A 15,575-nucleotide genomic window follows, 5' to 3' on the forward strand; every position below is an offset into this window, starting at 1 on the left:
ACAGCCAAATTCTCATTTAAACAGGAGGGTAATAGAGGGTCGTCTTGAGGGAGTGTTAAGTATAAGACGCTGAGCTAGCTGCACCATACCAAGGTCACTTAGAAAAGAGGTTTTTTTCAAGATGCCTCTAGGAAGATCTCATTTCTCCTACACTTTGTTTCGCACCGTTCTGGAAAGAGATCTAGTTTCAGGGTAGGTCTTTCGGAAGAGAAGAATAAACGGGGAAACAATTTTTCTGCTTTAACGTATTAATGGTTATAATTTCAACGGCCATAGCTTCCTTCTTTTTTTTTTTGTAGCACTATCTGAGGCAACAATCGTCTCGGGAGCCATCGTGAAATGATTATTTTCACATTAAAAGTAAAAAACAATTAACTCACAGGCGTACAAACACGTAAATCAAATAGCACTGAGTGATGTGACAAGGGGATGCCCCGAGTCGAGCCGGATCGGGAAACGCTCCACGCATACCAAAAAGCCTGGATCGTTGCTCGTTACTCGAGTCAATGCTCGTATTTAGAGACAAATATTTAGCTCATGCTTACCTCGTATCTTGAATTTCTCGTATATAGAGGTACTCGTATCTTGAGGTTCTACTGTATTTACGAATTGGTTGTTGCTTGGAAGGAGTGAACTGATTTCATTCATATTGGAATATTTTTATAGATTTTCTTTTCAAGAACACATACAAATTTTGCTTTGGCTGCAGCCCGCTAGTTACTTTTTAAAATAGTATGTAGAGTCATTAGGTTATTCTGAAGCAGGATTACATGTAAAATTACCAATGCCCTTGCCGGACATCGAACCATGGACCTCTCGAATACGCGTCGCGTATGCTTCCAGTTACACCACGCAGGCATTCTGGAAGGGATGAGAAATCTCCTTTTAATCATATAAGTATTTATTTACAAAGAACTCTAGTGAATTTTTAAAAACGTTATTGTTATACTTAAATTTATAGAATATATTGAACTGTGAGAATTATTCTAATAACATAAAAGTGTTCAAAACAAATACTACAAATACATTTTCCCTTGTTATTCAATATACACTTGAAAACTGATTACAAAATACATTTCATGAACTGTTATGCATGTAGCTATTCTATAAATTAAACCCTTATCACAGCTCAGGAAGATAATTTGTAAGACATACTGCCAGGGTTTTGTTACGAGAGGTCGGAGAGTTTATGTCAAGATTTCTTTGCATTCTTGTTAGGCATCTTTTTCTCATTTTACATCAAATAGTATTTGACACTTTTCTCAAGTTCGACACTTTTCTCAAGTTCTTTATGTTCGTGTCATTTGGGTCCAAATTTCTTTCTTTTGTATTCAAGATTTCTCTTTTTAGGCAGGACATCCTTATCCACAAAACTTAAAGTTCCCTTTTTCTAAAGGCCTGCAATATAGAAATTTGATATTATATTTGGCTGAGAATAATCTGTGTTGTTTCCATCTAACCTTTTTAATTAATCAGTGAACTTACTATTATTCCTTATTTTGATATATAAAAATATTAGTCCAAAAAAAGCGTTAGCCCGAATGTGTCTCGAAACGGGATTTGGCGCGGGATCATTTTAAATGTCTGAATCATTTTAAAAATTGTTGCCATAAAAATTATGGAACATATTATATTTATTTATATTATATTTAAATTATGGAATATATTATATTTATTTATATTATATTTAAATAATGGAATATATTATATTTAGATTATGGAATATATTATATTTATTTATATTATATTTAGATTATGGAGGTCTTAGCAAGACCCACTGAGTTGTTCTTTTCTCAATTTTTTTAAATTTTATATTGATTATTAACTACAGGTTTTCTTACAGTTTTATAAAATCTACAATTTAAAAATTAAATTGTTAATCTTTAAGCTTGCAGGCCCAGCCCGAATGTATTTGTATTTTTAGGACTAATAGCTCATCGCTATTTATTTTCGTTTTGATTTTAATTTTAGACTAGATTTAGAAAGTTTGATTTTGATTTACATATTTTAACACCTTAATGTGTCTTTCTAAGCGGACGCGTCGGGAAATTGGAACAGAGAATTGGGACTATTAAAATTTCCAAGACACTTTGTCAAAAAAATTTTTTTAGCGTAAAAGTTTCAATTGTCTGTTTCGGCGAAACGCGTAATGGGGTTAGCTTGATTCGACGTTCAAACAATGAAATTTCCCTTGAAAAGCCTGTTTGGATATCGAATTGGGCTAATTTACCATTTTCCGCTTACTTTTTAACTTTTTCTGTTATTTAATTTTATTGTATTTATGTTTTACATGTCTAATGATTTGCTTTTCATGTGTATTGATTTTTGAAAACGTCTTTAACCTTTTGGAGCGACAGCTCTTGGTAACTTTTAGGCGAGCTTTCTACAATTTTTATTATTTTTTACTTATTTTGCAGCATATTGCGCAAGATGTTTTCTTGACCAAAATTGTTTTTACTGCTTTGCTTGATAAATTATATTTATTTATATTATATTTAAATTATGGAATATATTATATTTAGATTATGGAATGTATTATATTTAGAGTATGGAATATATTATATTTATTTATATTATATTTAAATTATGGAATATATTATATTTAGATTATGGAATATATTATATTTATTTATATTATATTTAAATTATGGAATATATTATATTTAAAAAAATCTGCAGTATGTTTCTCTCGTTGTGAGAAAAGAACGGTACCTAGCGCCATCAAATTTTGAATAACGTAGTCCTCTACCCGAACATGAGCACTCGGAGGCCTGAATTTTGAATTTGTTTTATCAGCTGTTTCATATTTTGTAAAACTTTACTGAATTTTTGTTTAAAAACATCAACCATTTGAAAAGGAGCAGCAGCAACACTGTACGGAGAAAAAAAATTTTTTTTCCTCCAGCGCGCGAGACTGTCTATCGGAAATTCAAAATAAATACTGCTTTTAAGTATTTTTAGCTCGAACGAGCATTAGTTCAGATGCTCTCAAAACGTATATGGGCGTATAAATTGAAGGGGGGGGGACTTTGAACGCAATAAAAAAATCTGAAAGCTTTCAGTTCCCCCCCCCCTCAAATTAAAACTGCCTAGGTAGGTTACCTGATTTGAGAAGCAATTTAAAAGCAATGAACATATATTTTAAATTTATTTTAATACTATCACTAATGTAATTTATAACACACCTGCCTCAAAAGAAGTAAGTACTATATCTAACTATTGATTTTTCTAAAGATCTGCATTGTTAGTTAAATTAACTAAAAAATATTTCTAGTACACATTATATTTCTTTTTTTTTTTTTTTTTTTTTTCAAAAATGTTTTCTGTATTCATATATGTCTAAAAATCTTCTATCATAATTTCACTAAACAACTTTGCGCAACTATGTATACAGTATGGATTTTGCATGAGGCAGAATTTCATAACTAGTTTAGTAGTATTTGATTTAAAAATTTGATTTAAAAACACTAAGAAGAAGAAAACATTTGATTTAAAAACACTAAGAAGAAGAAAACATTTGATTTAAAAACACTAATTTTAACGGAATTTGATTTAAAAACACTATGAAGAAGAAAAAAAGAAAGTGTGTGTGTGATTATGGCAAAGCCTCGAGGGCTATCTGCCTAAGGGGAGGGACGCCTTCGTGGAGGACTTTCTAAGGGAAACTGGCTCGTATACACGTTACACATGGGGAAAAGCACGAAAACACCCATGCAGCCAGCCCGTTCGCGGGATTCGAACCTCGGACCGAACTACCAGTGTTCAGCGACTTTACCGCTCGGCCGCTGGTGGGTCGCCAGAAGGAAAAAAAAAAAAAAAAAAAAAAAAAAAAAAAAAAGAAAGAAAGAAAGGGAGAAGTAGGCGAGGAATAGAATATTAATTTAATCTTCTTTTATTTTACACGCAGTAAAAAATGCAGAATTAATATAGAAAGGTAAAAATATAAATTTTAAAATAAATGCAAGAATTTTGAAATGAAAACAAGCTGAAAAGAGCCAAACAGTCATAATAACATGTCAGCATAATGGGAATATAAAGATATTAAAAGAAATATAACAAGAACGCCGAACTGGTAATATAACAAGGGGTAGAATTTATCAAAAATACCTTTATAGGCAGGAGATTATATAAAAACAATTGTACAGGCTTGCTGGGAAGGCTTTCGTGAAGTGCTTTTGTAAAAAACCTAAAAAAAAATTCTGTTAATTTAGCTTAACAGCTCATTTATATTTTTTAAATGAGTATTTTCTGGATATGTCGTTGAAAACCCTCAACTATATCATAAACTTTTTTTATAAAAGAAAACTGTTTTCGTAACTTGTTAATCACTAAAATTTGACAAACATAAACATGAGGATCATAAAAACTAACAAAATATGAATTTCAGATAATTTCTAATCCTTTCAGCTAGTGCAGTTAGAGAAACATTATTTTGCCTTAATGACATTGAATCTGATTTATAGTAGCTGATACTATTATAAAGGCCCACCAGCGAACGAGCGGGAAAGTCGCTGTACACTGGTTCGAATCTCACGAACGGGCTGGCGTTTTTGTGGTTTTCCCCGTGTGTAATGTGTTACACGGGTCAATTTCCCTTAGAAAGAGCCCACCAGCGGTCGAGCGGTAACGTCGCTGAACACTGGTAGTTCGGTCCGAGGTTCGAATCCCGCGAACGGGCTGGCTGCATGGGTGTTTTCGTGGTTTTCCCCATGTGTAACGTGTATACGAGCCAGTTTCCCTTAAAAAGTCCTCCCTCCCTTAAGGCAGATAGCCCTCGAGTGCTTTGCCATAATCTAATAAACCAAACCAAACCAAACCCTTAGAAAGTCCTCCACGAAGGCATCTGTGCTCTTAGGCAGATAGACCTCGAATGCTTTGCCAAGATCAAATACATCAAACAAACACCATACTATTATAAATTGGTTTAAATATAAGAGATATTTTAATTTCATTTTCATGAAAACAAAGTGATTTAGTGCCCTGTTTTTATCAAGATACAGATATTGGTTCATTCACTAAGAGATATGAACACTAAGACACTCTTTGACAGCTGTTTTCCGCAGTGTAAAAGAACAAAAAAGTTCATTTATGAAAGCAATGGTTCATTATGATCCTTTCTCAATTTCTGTTTTACATTCGGTTGGAAAAAGAGCTTAAATTTCAAATAACGTTTACTTTTGAAAGGGTACCCACAAATTCTAAACTCAGTTCAGGCATAGCGGTAGTATTTCTGATTATGATTTCGGCTATGGTCCTAAAATATTAAAATTATTATGAGTTGATTAGTTTACTAAATCAGAAATTACTAAAGAATCAGCAATTACTAAAAGACCAGTTTTAGTAATTACTAAAAATTTAGTGAATTATAATATACGTTATATGTTCAATTATTTGATTATTAGTCAATGAAAAGCAATAGATAGATCACAATGAACTCGAATTTGATAAAAATTATTTCGTTTATGATTTGATAAAAAAATCATTGCTCTTTTTATAATCCATTTTATTACGATCATTTGTAGTGACGGGCAACTTCGGTACTTTCTTGTACCCGGTACGAGAGTAACGGGTACAGACAAGTACCCGGTAAAAAATACCCGTTACTCAAATAACCGTTACTTTGAAAAGTACCGAGTACCCAAGTAACGATTTGGAGTAGCGAAGTAACGAAATACCGGAGTAACGGTTTGCTGTACCGGAGTACCCTAGTAACGATATGGAGTACCGAAGTGCCGTAATAACGATTTGGAGTACCGAAATACGCAGCTAACGATTTTGAGCACTGAAGGAACTCTGCCACTTCACCACGTGTTTGATTTTATCTGTACGGAGTAAGATATTGAATATCAGAAAAGATGTCAACTACGGAAGTGTCTGAGGAGCAGGCCATTCATGGACACAAGAAGCGCAAATCACCATTTCGCAAATACAACCAGATACTACTGTCCTCGTACCAAAACCGAAGTGAGCTGAACCCTCATCGATCTTCCAGTAACGAATACCGAAATACCGAGAAGAGACGCATATTTTCGTTACAAAGTAGCGAATACCAAAAAGCACCCGTTTCGGTACAGAAGTAACGAATACCGAAAAGTACCCGTTTCGGTACAGAAGTAACGAATACCGAAACGTGCCCATTTCGGTACAGAAGTAACGAATACCGAAAAGTACCCGTTTCGGTACAGAAGTAACGAATACCGAAAAGTACCGATTTCGGTACTGAAGTAACGGGTACTTGGATGTACCGATTTTCAGTACCCGTTACAACTAAGTACCCGTTACAAAATACCCGGTTCGGTAGTACCGACTCATCACTAATCATTTGTATTAACATCAAATAGTAACTTTAATGTATTAAATTTTCCACTTTGGGGTAACTATGTCTAATTAACTACTCACATTCAGAAAATTAATTATGTTTATCCCACTATCGGTATTTCGAAACGCTGTTTGAAGGTTGAGACAAATAGTCTTAATCTCAGAATGGAAAGAAAAGTTAAATATAGTCGGAGCAGGAATTCTGTCGGCTAGATTTTTACGACCGTTATGGTCATTGTTGGGGTCATGGACGATGAAATCGGAGGAAGGGGGCGGGCCGCGATCCCTTCGTGTTCCCTTTCTTCGCCGAAAAACTCTTCTACCGTAACTAGTAAATCTTAATCGGGCTCTCCACTGAAATAATCAGCGACGGCTAAGGTCAAAGCCATTTGTACTGCAATGGATCGTACACCCATATGTCACGTGCTCTCGGGCTACCCTGATTTGGACCCTCTACTCATGAGCGTGAAGACCCCCAACGCAGCCAACTTTTTTTTTTTTTCTTTTTCTTTTCTTCCCCCTTTTTTTTCTGCCATAGTCTTTCTTTTTCTGCTGTGTGGCTACCTCTGGGTTTCCGTAAGAATTCCTAGAAGGTTCACTTCGAGCTTCTATATAACAAGATTAACTCTCGTAACCTTTTTGTTCGTAAACTTCTTCAATACCTGAAGTTTAATTATGAGAAGGGAAAAAAAAAAAAAAAACTCGCAGTCAAACCAGTCTCTGAGTTCTACGCATAGTAAGTTTTAGACTGGTTCATTTTCTAGTAACCGCATCTGTCTTTTGCGAATCATGAATCAACGTCAGAGAGTAATTTCGTTCTTTCTTAGAAAGTAATTTCTTAATCATGTGTTAGGCAAAATGAATTATGTCGAATCTGTCGTCATAAAAAAGATTTTCAAAAATGGACGCTGGTTTGTATTTATTTTTTGCATAAAAAAAAACATAGAAATAGTAGTACAGTCAAAAACCTTGTATTGCATCAGGTGTAAAAAGAATCTGGACGAACTATTACTAGTTCAGTAGTCTTATGTCACCGGGGAGCTAAAGCTTCGTTCACGCGGTGGTTTTAAAATCATAAGTGGTCTAAGTCGAGTTTCGTTGCCAGCCAACGTCTAAAATGTTCTAACTTTTTAGTTTTATGCCATTTAGCATAACAGCCGACCAATCACAGCGAAGCAAACCTCAGTCGGCGATTTCGTTGAGTCAGCTACACATTGACGCATGCGCAATGTTTCCTTCCCTGACTGGCTTATAACCCTTCTAAGCAGGTATAAATGGATTTAATGACTTTTATGCCTTACAACACAAAGCTTTATGACGGCAAAACAGTGGCGTAGCGAGCATAACTGGCGCCTGGGGCAAAATACATTTTTGGCGCCCCCCTCTCCCGAAAAACAGTAATATGATGAAAATCTTGTTTGGAGGCGCCCCTCTGCGAGCGGCGCCCAGGGCATCTTGCCCCCCCCCTTCGCTACGCCACTGCGGCAAAAACATACCAACAAAGCCCGCGAAATACTTTGGCTCTAAAAAATTTTTCTGGTTTACAAAGTGAATACGAAATAATTTCATGTAGAAAATCTACCGCAGAGTCATCCTTCACAGAAGCTGCAAAGTCTGAAACGTTTTCATAATTAACTAACCAATAATTAAACATGAGGATCATCAACGGCAGAGCTTGGCTGCATCAACCCATGAAAATACCATACAAATATTTAAAAATTGCTTTAGTCACTCAACGATGTCCTGGTTTAATAACACATTTTTCGATCAAAAACCTATTTAACATTACATGGAAGTCGTATTTAGGCTCAGTTCAGTTATCTGATTACGGCAAAGTTCACGAAGCCTACCTGCTTAAGGGAAGAAACGTCTTCGTGGAGAACTTTCTGACAGAAACTGGCTGGTAACACTGTACACATGACGAAAACGACAAAAACCAACGATGCAGCCAGCGTATTTGCCTGGGATCAATCCAAGGTCAAACTTCCAGTATTCAGCAGTCTTAGCCACTCCGGTTATGGTGGGTCATGAAAAGGGATGGTTGTAACGGGGAAGATGATTGCAGGGTATTAACTTCTATGTGTCAAAATTCGAAATGTATTGTTGAGATATTTTGGAACATGCTGTATAATACCACATCTGACCATCAATTAAAGATTCTGCAAAATTAACAAGAGGAGTTATAAATTATCACAGTATGACAATATGATGGCGAATTTTAGTTTATCGCGACTGATAGTTAATTATTAACACTAAGGCCAATCGTCACTCTTCTGACCGTAGACTGAAATGAGAGATTCCTATAATGTATTAGGGGACAAAGCAGTCTAAAATATCTAACTGATTAGAGGAGGATGCTTTTGCCGTAAACCTTTTATAGGGAACTAATTGGCTTGAGTGATGCCTTAATGTATAGGTACTGCTCCAATAACCCCCAGAGGCCAATAAAACTGGCAAGGTGCAGCCCAATAAACTACAGAAGCCTGGAGTCCATGATTCATTTAATACTGTTTTGCTGGGAAAACTACAACCAGAGGTAAAAGCTAATAACAGTGAAGCTGCATTTACATACTTTGCAGTCATTTAACATTATAGTATTCGCTGAGTATAAAAACGGTGTTCCATCTTTAGGTTTAAATTTTCTTTTTTCTTAGGCCTTGCGTGTTGGATGCATATCCATCCTGAGATAACGCTTCTCCAGTTGTGGTAATCTTCCCTTTCGTTTTTCGTAGAAAAGTCGCAGCTGCCAAAAAGAAGACCGCAAACATTCAAACGCACGAAAAGAGGTCGAGGTAAAGGAAAGTATATAAAGAAGAATGGTTGGAGGGAAAAAAAGATGCAGTTTTTCGCTCGCGAAAGCGAAAGTAGGTGACCTTGGCTTTTTACATTCGCCTGCTGGCAACCCGTTGGGTTTTCCTTTTCACACCTTTCAGGTAAATATGCGACTCGGACATTTTTTTTTTTTTTTTTCTTTCTCCTCAGAATTGTCGATCTTGCGAGTTCGTTGACTTCATTAACGTATCAAAGCTTATTGTGGATTTGTGTGAAAAATACCCAGTGATTCTTAAACGGTACTCTATGCTCTGAGATTCATATAGCTAATAAGCAGGGATTGGCGAGTGATTTTTCAAAATATATATATATGCGGTGGTGTCCGAAAGTGTTCGTACACTTATGATTTTCATTGAAATAGGGCTCTATCCATTAATTAAAGGTAAACTTTCTGAATGAGATTTTAATAATAAGATCTATAATCTATTCGTAACCAAATTACATGAAATATTTTTAAAATACAGCGAAACTTTATTTTTAAGAAATTAATAATCAAAAAATGACAAACATTTTATCTCACAAAAGTCTTCATACACATAAAAAAAATCTTGATATATTACTATTTAGTAGAATATCCTTTAGCATCCACAACAGCTTTTAAACGTCTGGGAATAGATTTTACTAGTTTTTTTGCAATTTCTGTATCAATGTTCATCCATTCTTCTATCATGACTGTTTTGAGTTCGCTTTTCGTTTTGATGTCGTGTTTTCGTACTCTAACCTCCAGTTCTTTCCAAATGTGTTCTATGGAGTCTAAATCTGGCGACTGAGGTGGTGTTTTCAAAACCTGTGGACAATTATAGAGACACCACAGGCGGACGTTGAGAGCCGTATGCTTAGGATCGTTATCATGATTAAAAATAAAGTTGTTTCCAATACCCAAATTTTGGGCTGATAATTTTAAATAGTCTCTTAAAATATTTAAATAAAGATAATGATTCATTATGCCATCAATAAATATCAAATTACCTAGTCCTGATGCTGCCATGCACGCCCCACACAAGAACACCTCCACCGCCCTGCTTAACTATTCCAACTAAGCTCTTAGAATGAAGTTCCTCATTTTTTCTTCTCCATACAGTTATTCGACCATCGGAACCAAAAATGTTAAATTTGCTTTCGTCAGCAAATAGGACATTATTCCAGTATGTTTCGGGTGTATTTATTATTGATTTTGCGAATAAAAGCCTAAGCTTTCTGTTTTTCTCACTAACAAAAATTTTACGGGCAGAAGGCCCATGTAATCCAGCTTCTCTGAGAACTTCTCAAACAGTTTCAGGTGAAATTGAAGAAAAAATTTTGCATTAAATTCTGCAGAAACTTTTCATAATAATAATATAAAAATTTTATTCGTAATAATAAATCTCTCATTACGTTTAGTTAACTTTCTCGGTCGATTTTTTCTTAGATTGTTTTGAATCCGATTTTCTTCTTTAAAGCGTTTTATCACATACTGCACCGTAGAAGGGGATAAATTAACTAATTTAGAGATATTTCGAATTAATTTACCACTGCTATGGTGAAAAATTATCAGTTTTCGAATGCTGTTTGTAATTTCTTTACCACTGCAACCCATTTTTCAATAATAAATAGAATATTATGAAGTAAACAATATTGCCCGACTGCTAGACCGAAGGGCCCGGAATCGAATTCCGAAGAAGGAAGGGATGTAAATTGTTTGTCCCTTCATAGAACGTAAAGGTGGCCGTCAATCACGTGCCTCCATAATAAAATAACCACTATTTCTGGCCTTAATAGTAGCGAAAGCCTAAAAATGAATACTGTCCGAAAACAACAACAACAATAAATAAAAAAATTTAAAAAAAAAATTAAAAAATAAATAAAAATCTGAAGGGTTTCAGATTTTGAATTATGTTCAAAGGGGCTTTTTTTTTAATATTTTGCCTGTTACCTTTATTTACTAAATATCACGTTCTTCGCACTTAAACCATAAAATTCAGTTCAAGAGCAATATCGCAAAATAGTTTTAAATTGAGCGTATCTTTAGAATTAGAGTCTGACGCGCTGGAGATAAAAATGTTTTTTCTGTACAACGTTGCCATTGCTCGCTTTGAAATCCTCGAGTTTGTGAATGAAAAATTCGTTAAAGTTTTACAAAATATGAAATCGATCATAAAACAAATTCCAAATTTCAAATTTGGGCTTCCACATGCCCATATTCGAAGTAGGATTACGTCATTCAAAATTCGATGTCTCTATGTACCGTTCTTTTATCGCAATGCGAGAAATATACGTACATTTATGCAGTTTTTTCATTATTTAATTTCTTCAAATATAATGCAGGACTTTAACGTTGGGTGGCAACAGATTAAAAAGTGAAACGGACATTTATAGTGAACCAACGCAAAATTGCAAAACGAAAGCAATAGTCCTGCAGGAACAAAGCCCCTTTGGACTAAAAACCGTTCAGCGTGTTTCGCTTCGTGGAAACTGATTTGAAATACAGTCTCAGATGAGGTCAGCTAGCAGTGACGATGACATACGTTTCCATCGTAAATGGGAAAGGGTCGAAAGGCCTTGAAGTGCCTATTTTAAAGTAATAGATTATAGTACGTCATGCACATGCGCAAATTTGTAACTGTTTATTTCTCGCCAAGGGCACTTATAAAAGGAAAGTACCATATAGTCGCATGTTTAGGACCATTCATCATAACTGAAATTGGTAAACTGACGTAATTAGAAGACGGCATCCATGGAAACTCGCAAGTGAAATTACAGCTGAGAGCAGATAGAGGACTCCTCACAGGCAAATTTAAAACTGTTCAAAAACTTCGTAGCTGAGTCTTTTGATAACGAAAGATCCCGACTTCGGATGCAAGCGTATTTGTAGACTTAAATTTTGTTTTTGCTCCCAGTAGATGATCTTAACAAACACACTCATGTCCATAAAATAAGGATAATTCGTAGTCACGCGGAAATCGAACTCTAAAATAAATATATCACCTGTAAAATCACTACACACATCTTCAGAAATCATATGCAAATTTCACGAAGTAACCAGATGACACCGATTTTACGTCACAATGACGAGAGTGTAAGAGAATGATATATAAGGAATACAGGCAAAGAAGTAAAATGGTTCGCAGGCGCTTTATAAGCATTTCAGTGCAATAACCGAATAGTTATGACACAAAGGACGCATTTGGATGATTTTTTACGTGGTAGAATTATCGGCCGTCTGGAATATGGGCGTACCCAACTGGAAGTATCAGACGAACTTGGAACTGCCCAGAGTGTCATCTCCAGGCTTTGGCAACGATTCCAAGATGATGGTAATGCGAGTAGACGTTATAGCACAGGTCGCCCCAGAGTTACAACGCGAATGAGGACCGGTATTTGGCAGTTACTGCCAAAAGAAACAGGCGGAGCACAGCCTCAGACCTGTCTCGTCAGCTCTCTTCAGCCACTGGTACGACAATTTCAAGGCAGACCTGTACAGACGCTTAGGGCAGATTGGTCTATATGCTAGTAGACCTGTCAGATGCGTTCCACTTACTGCAACTCACTGTCGCCTGCGGTTAGCCTGGAGTAGAGAGCATGCATTGTGGACACCGCAACAGTGGGCTTGTGTGATGTTTTCCGACGAGTCCAGGTTTAGCTTGCAGTCTGATTCTTGCCGGACTTTCATATGGAGAGCTCCAGGTACCCGTTACGACCAAGAAAACATCATTGAACGACACCGTTACAGTGGTGCAGGAGTGCTCGTTTGGGTTGGAATTATTCTGGGTTCCAGAACTGACCTGCATGTTCAAATTGGAACCATGACAAGCCTAATCTATCGGGACGTCATTCTGGAACAACATGTACGTTTGTTTCGGGGCGCCATGGGCGCACAATTTGTGTTTATGGATGACAACGCCCGTCCTCACCGTGCAAACATCGTAAGCGAATGCCTTCAATTGGAGGATATCACCCTTATGGACTGGCCAGCATTCTCACCGGACTTGAATCCAGTAGAGCACGTGTGGGATATGCTTGGCCGACGAGTTGCAGCCCGTCAACCTCCTCCTACATGTCTACCGGAACTTCGGAGAACATTGCTTTTTGAGTAGTGTAATATCCCCCAAAATCAGATCGATAATTTGATACTCAGCATGCCTAGGCGTTGTACGGACTGTATTGTATCGTCTGGGAGACATACAATGTATTAACAATCATACCAACCATGTAATATTGGTTTTTTGAAAATAGATTTTTTTTTTGTAATTTGCTCCAGAGAGAAAAAATCGCTAATTTTTTTAATAATACCAAACATATAGCATCTTTTTTTTTTGCTCTCTACCTTTTGTTTAATAAATAAGCTTTACAAATAAGTCAAATTTGTTTCGCTTCTAACTCTTCCTTTGCCCGATTTTGCATTATCCTTAATTTATGGACATGAGTGTACTAGATTGTACACAGGTAAATATTCACTTATACAATAGCTTGCAACAGAGAGAAGATCCAAGTTGCATGTAAGAAAAACAGAAGCCAGTGATATGCTTATATTATTAATGGATAAATTCGCATCTTTCAGAAATTTTAATTCATAAATCCTCGTACACATCAAGCTAATAGTCTAAGCTTTTTTTAATTTTTGATGAAAGATATAAACTTTACAATTTAAACTTAAATTATTTCTTTTTCGATTATGCATTTAATGCTTTATCCATAATCTGTGTCACGTAAAAAGACTGGTTATAACTACTTTCATATTTCTATATCTTAAGCAATCACAACTGGGGAAATGTACTTTTTAATAAAAAAAAAATAAAGATAAAAATTGAAGGTCAGTGAACGTGGATGATAAAACATTTTTAAAGCGATGATTTTATTCGGAGTGCAAAGAACTATACGACGCTTTTCATTCATCGTAAAGCTTATCTTTCTTGGCAGTTCTCTTTGACCATTGACAACAACCTCCTCAAAATATTTGATAAAGTTTACGCTCAAGATTATTTAATAGATTATTTCTGACTTTCCAGTATTGCATGCTTACGTATTGCGTTTTCTCGGAAATTACGCCTGAATATCAGGCGTCGTGATATTATCTAAATCTGGAGACTGATATGTTTAAAAAAAAATGGAGCCTATATACCTCTATATCTTCTGATGAATTTGGTCAACAGATGGATCCTTTATATGTCCGTTCTTCTCAGTTATCTCAAACTCATCTCGATTACTGAAGACAGTTTGATTTTGGCAATTAAGCTATGCACTATCGGTTAAAATTCCATAATCGGGGTGAGCGTCAAGCTTGGCGAGAGTTTTTTATTTGGCGCGATTTTAATTTGGTTGTGGTTTCCGGTTGTATGTTTTCTTGGCAAACCTAGAGATTTATTTCTGTAATTGTAAGAGCACGAATTCAGTGTAGCCAGATTTTTTCACGTTCTGAGGCTACTCGTTTTTGAGTTATGCGAGATACGTACGTACGTACGTACATGCGTTCGTACAGACGCCACAAAAAATTCTCTTCAGAATTCATTTTAAAGCAGCTTTATAATTTTTTTGGAGGAAAAGAGTCTTTTATTCTGTCCTTACGTACAGATATCACGCAAAAACATCGTTAAATTTCATTCGATAGTGGACAAAATGGATATTTTCGTTGAAATATGCTGCCTGAAATTTTTCGCGATTACAATACTTCCTTTTTACTTCGTACAAGGAAGTAAAAATGGATATAATTCCCATTTCTTTCCAACTAGAAAGATAACTTTTGTGTTAAATATTATATTTTCATGATTTATAAAATTAAAAAATTAAAATTAGTTCTGGAATTAACTTTGAACGCAAAAACAGAAGAAAAAGTGAGTATTACATAGATGTACATGCAAAAAGGAATTCAAAGAAAACCATTTGATAAGGTTTTTAATTTCCTTTGAAAAAAACACAAAGCTGGTAATGATTAATTCATGTTGTTTATATGAATCTAGAGCAATTTTTGGTAGAGTAAATTCTTGAAAAGCAATTTTTAGCTGCCTGAAATCTAATATATATCCTAAGTCGCGCTTTTGAGACATGAGAAAAGCAAGTTAAATTTCGTAAATCGGCCCAACAGAACGTCTTATGCTTAAGTCTTAAGCCATAATATGACTCTCCACGTGACAGTCATCCGCAGTTGACCTTGCACTGAAAATTTTAAGTATGTTTCTTAACAATTCATACAATGTAATACTATTTTAGGATATATCTAATGCTTTGAATACCTTTAACCAAATTTATGCAGACTTTAATCGCTTATCATTTTCACAATCATTTTAATACTTTCTTTCTAATATATTTGAAAACGCACGAATGAAAATTCACTCACATTAATTGGTAACACATTTTTATCCTAATTTGATTATTCTTATGCATTCTGCATAGAAGAGCGTTTTAGTCAAATTTGATACAAATACGAGGCATGTTTTTAAATTTAAATACCG

This window comes from Stegodyphus dumicola, chromosome 12 (genome assembly GCF_044657685.1).
Source record: "Stegodyphus dumicola isolate Sdum_Otavi_A_Nest chromosome 12, ASM4465768v1".
NCBI classification, from domain to species: domain Eukaryota; kingdom Metazoa; phylum Arthropoda; class Arachnida; order Araneae; family Eresidae; genus Stegodyphus; species Stegodyphus dumicola.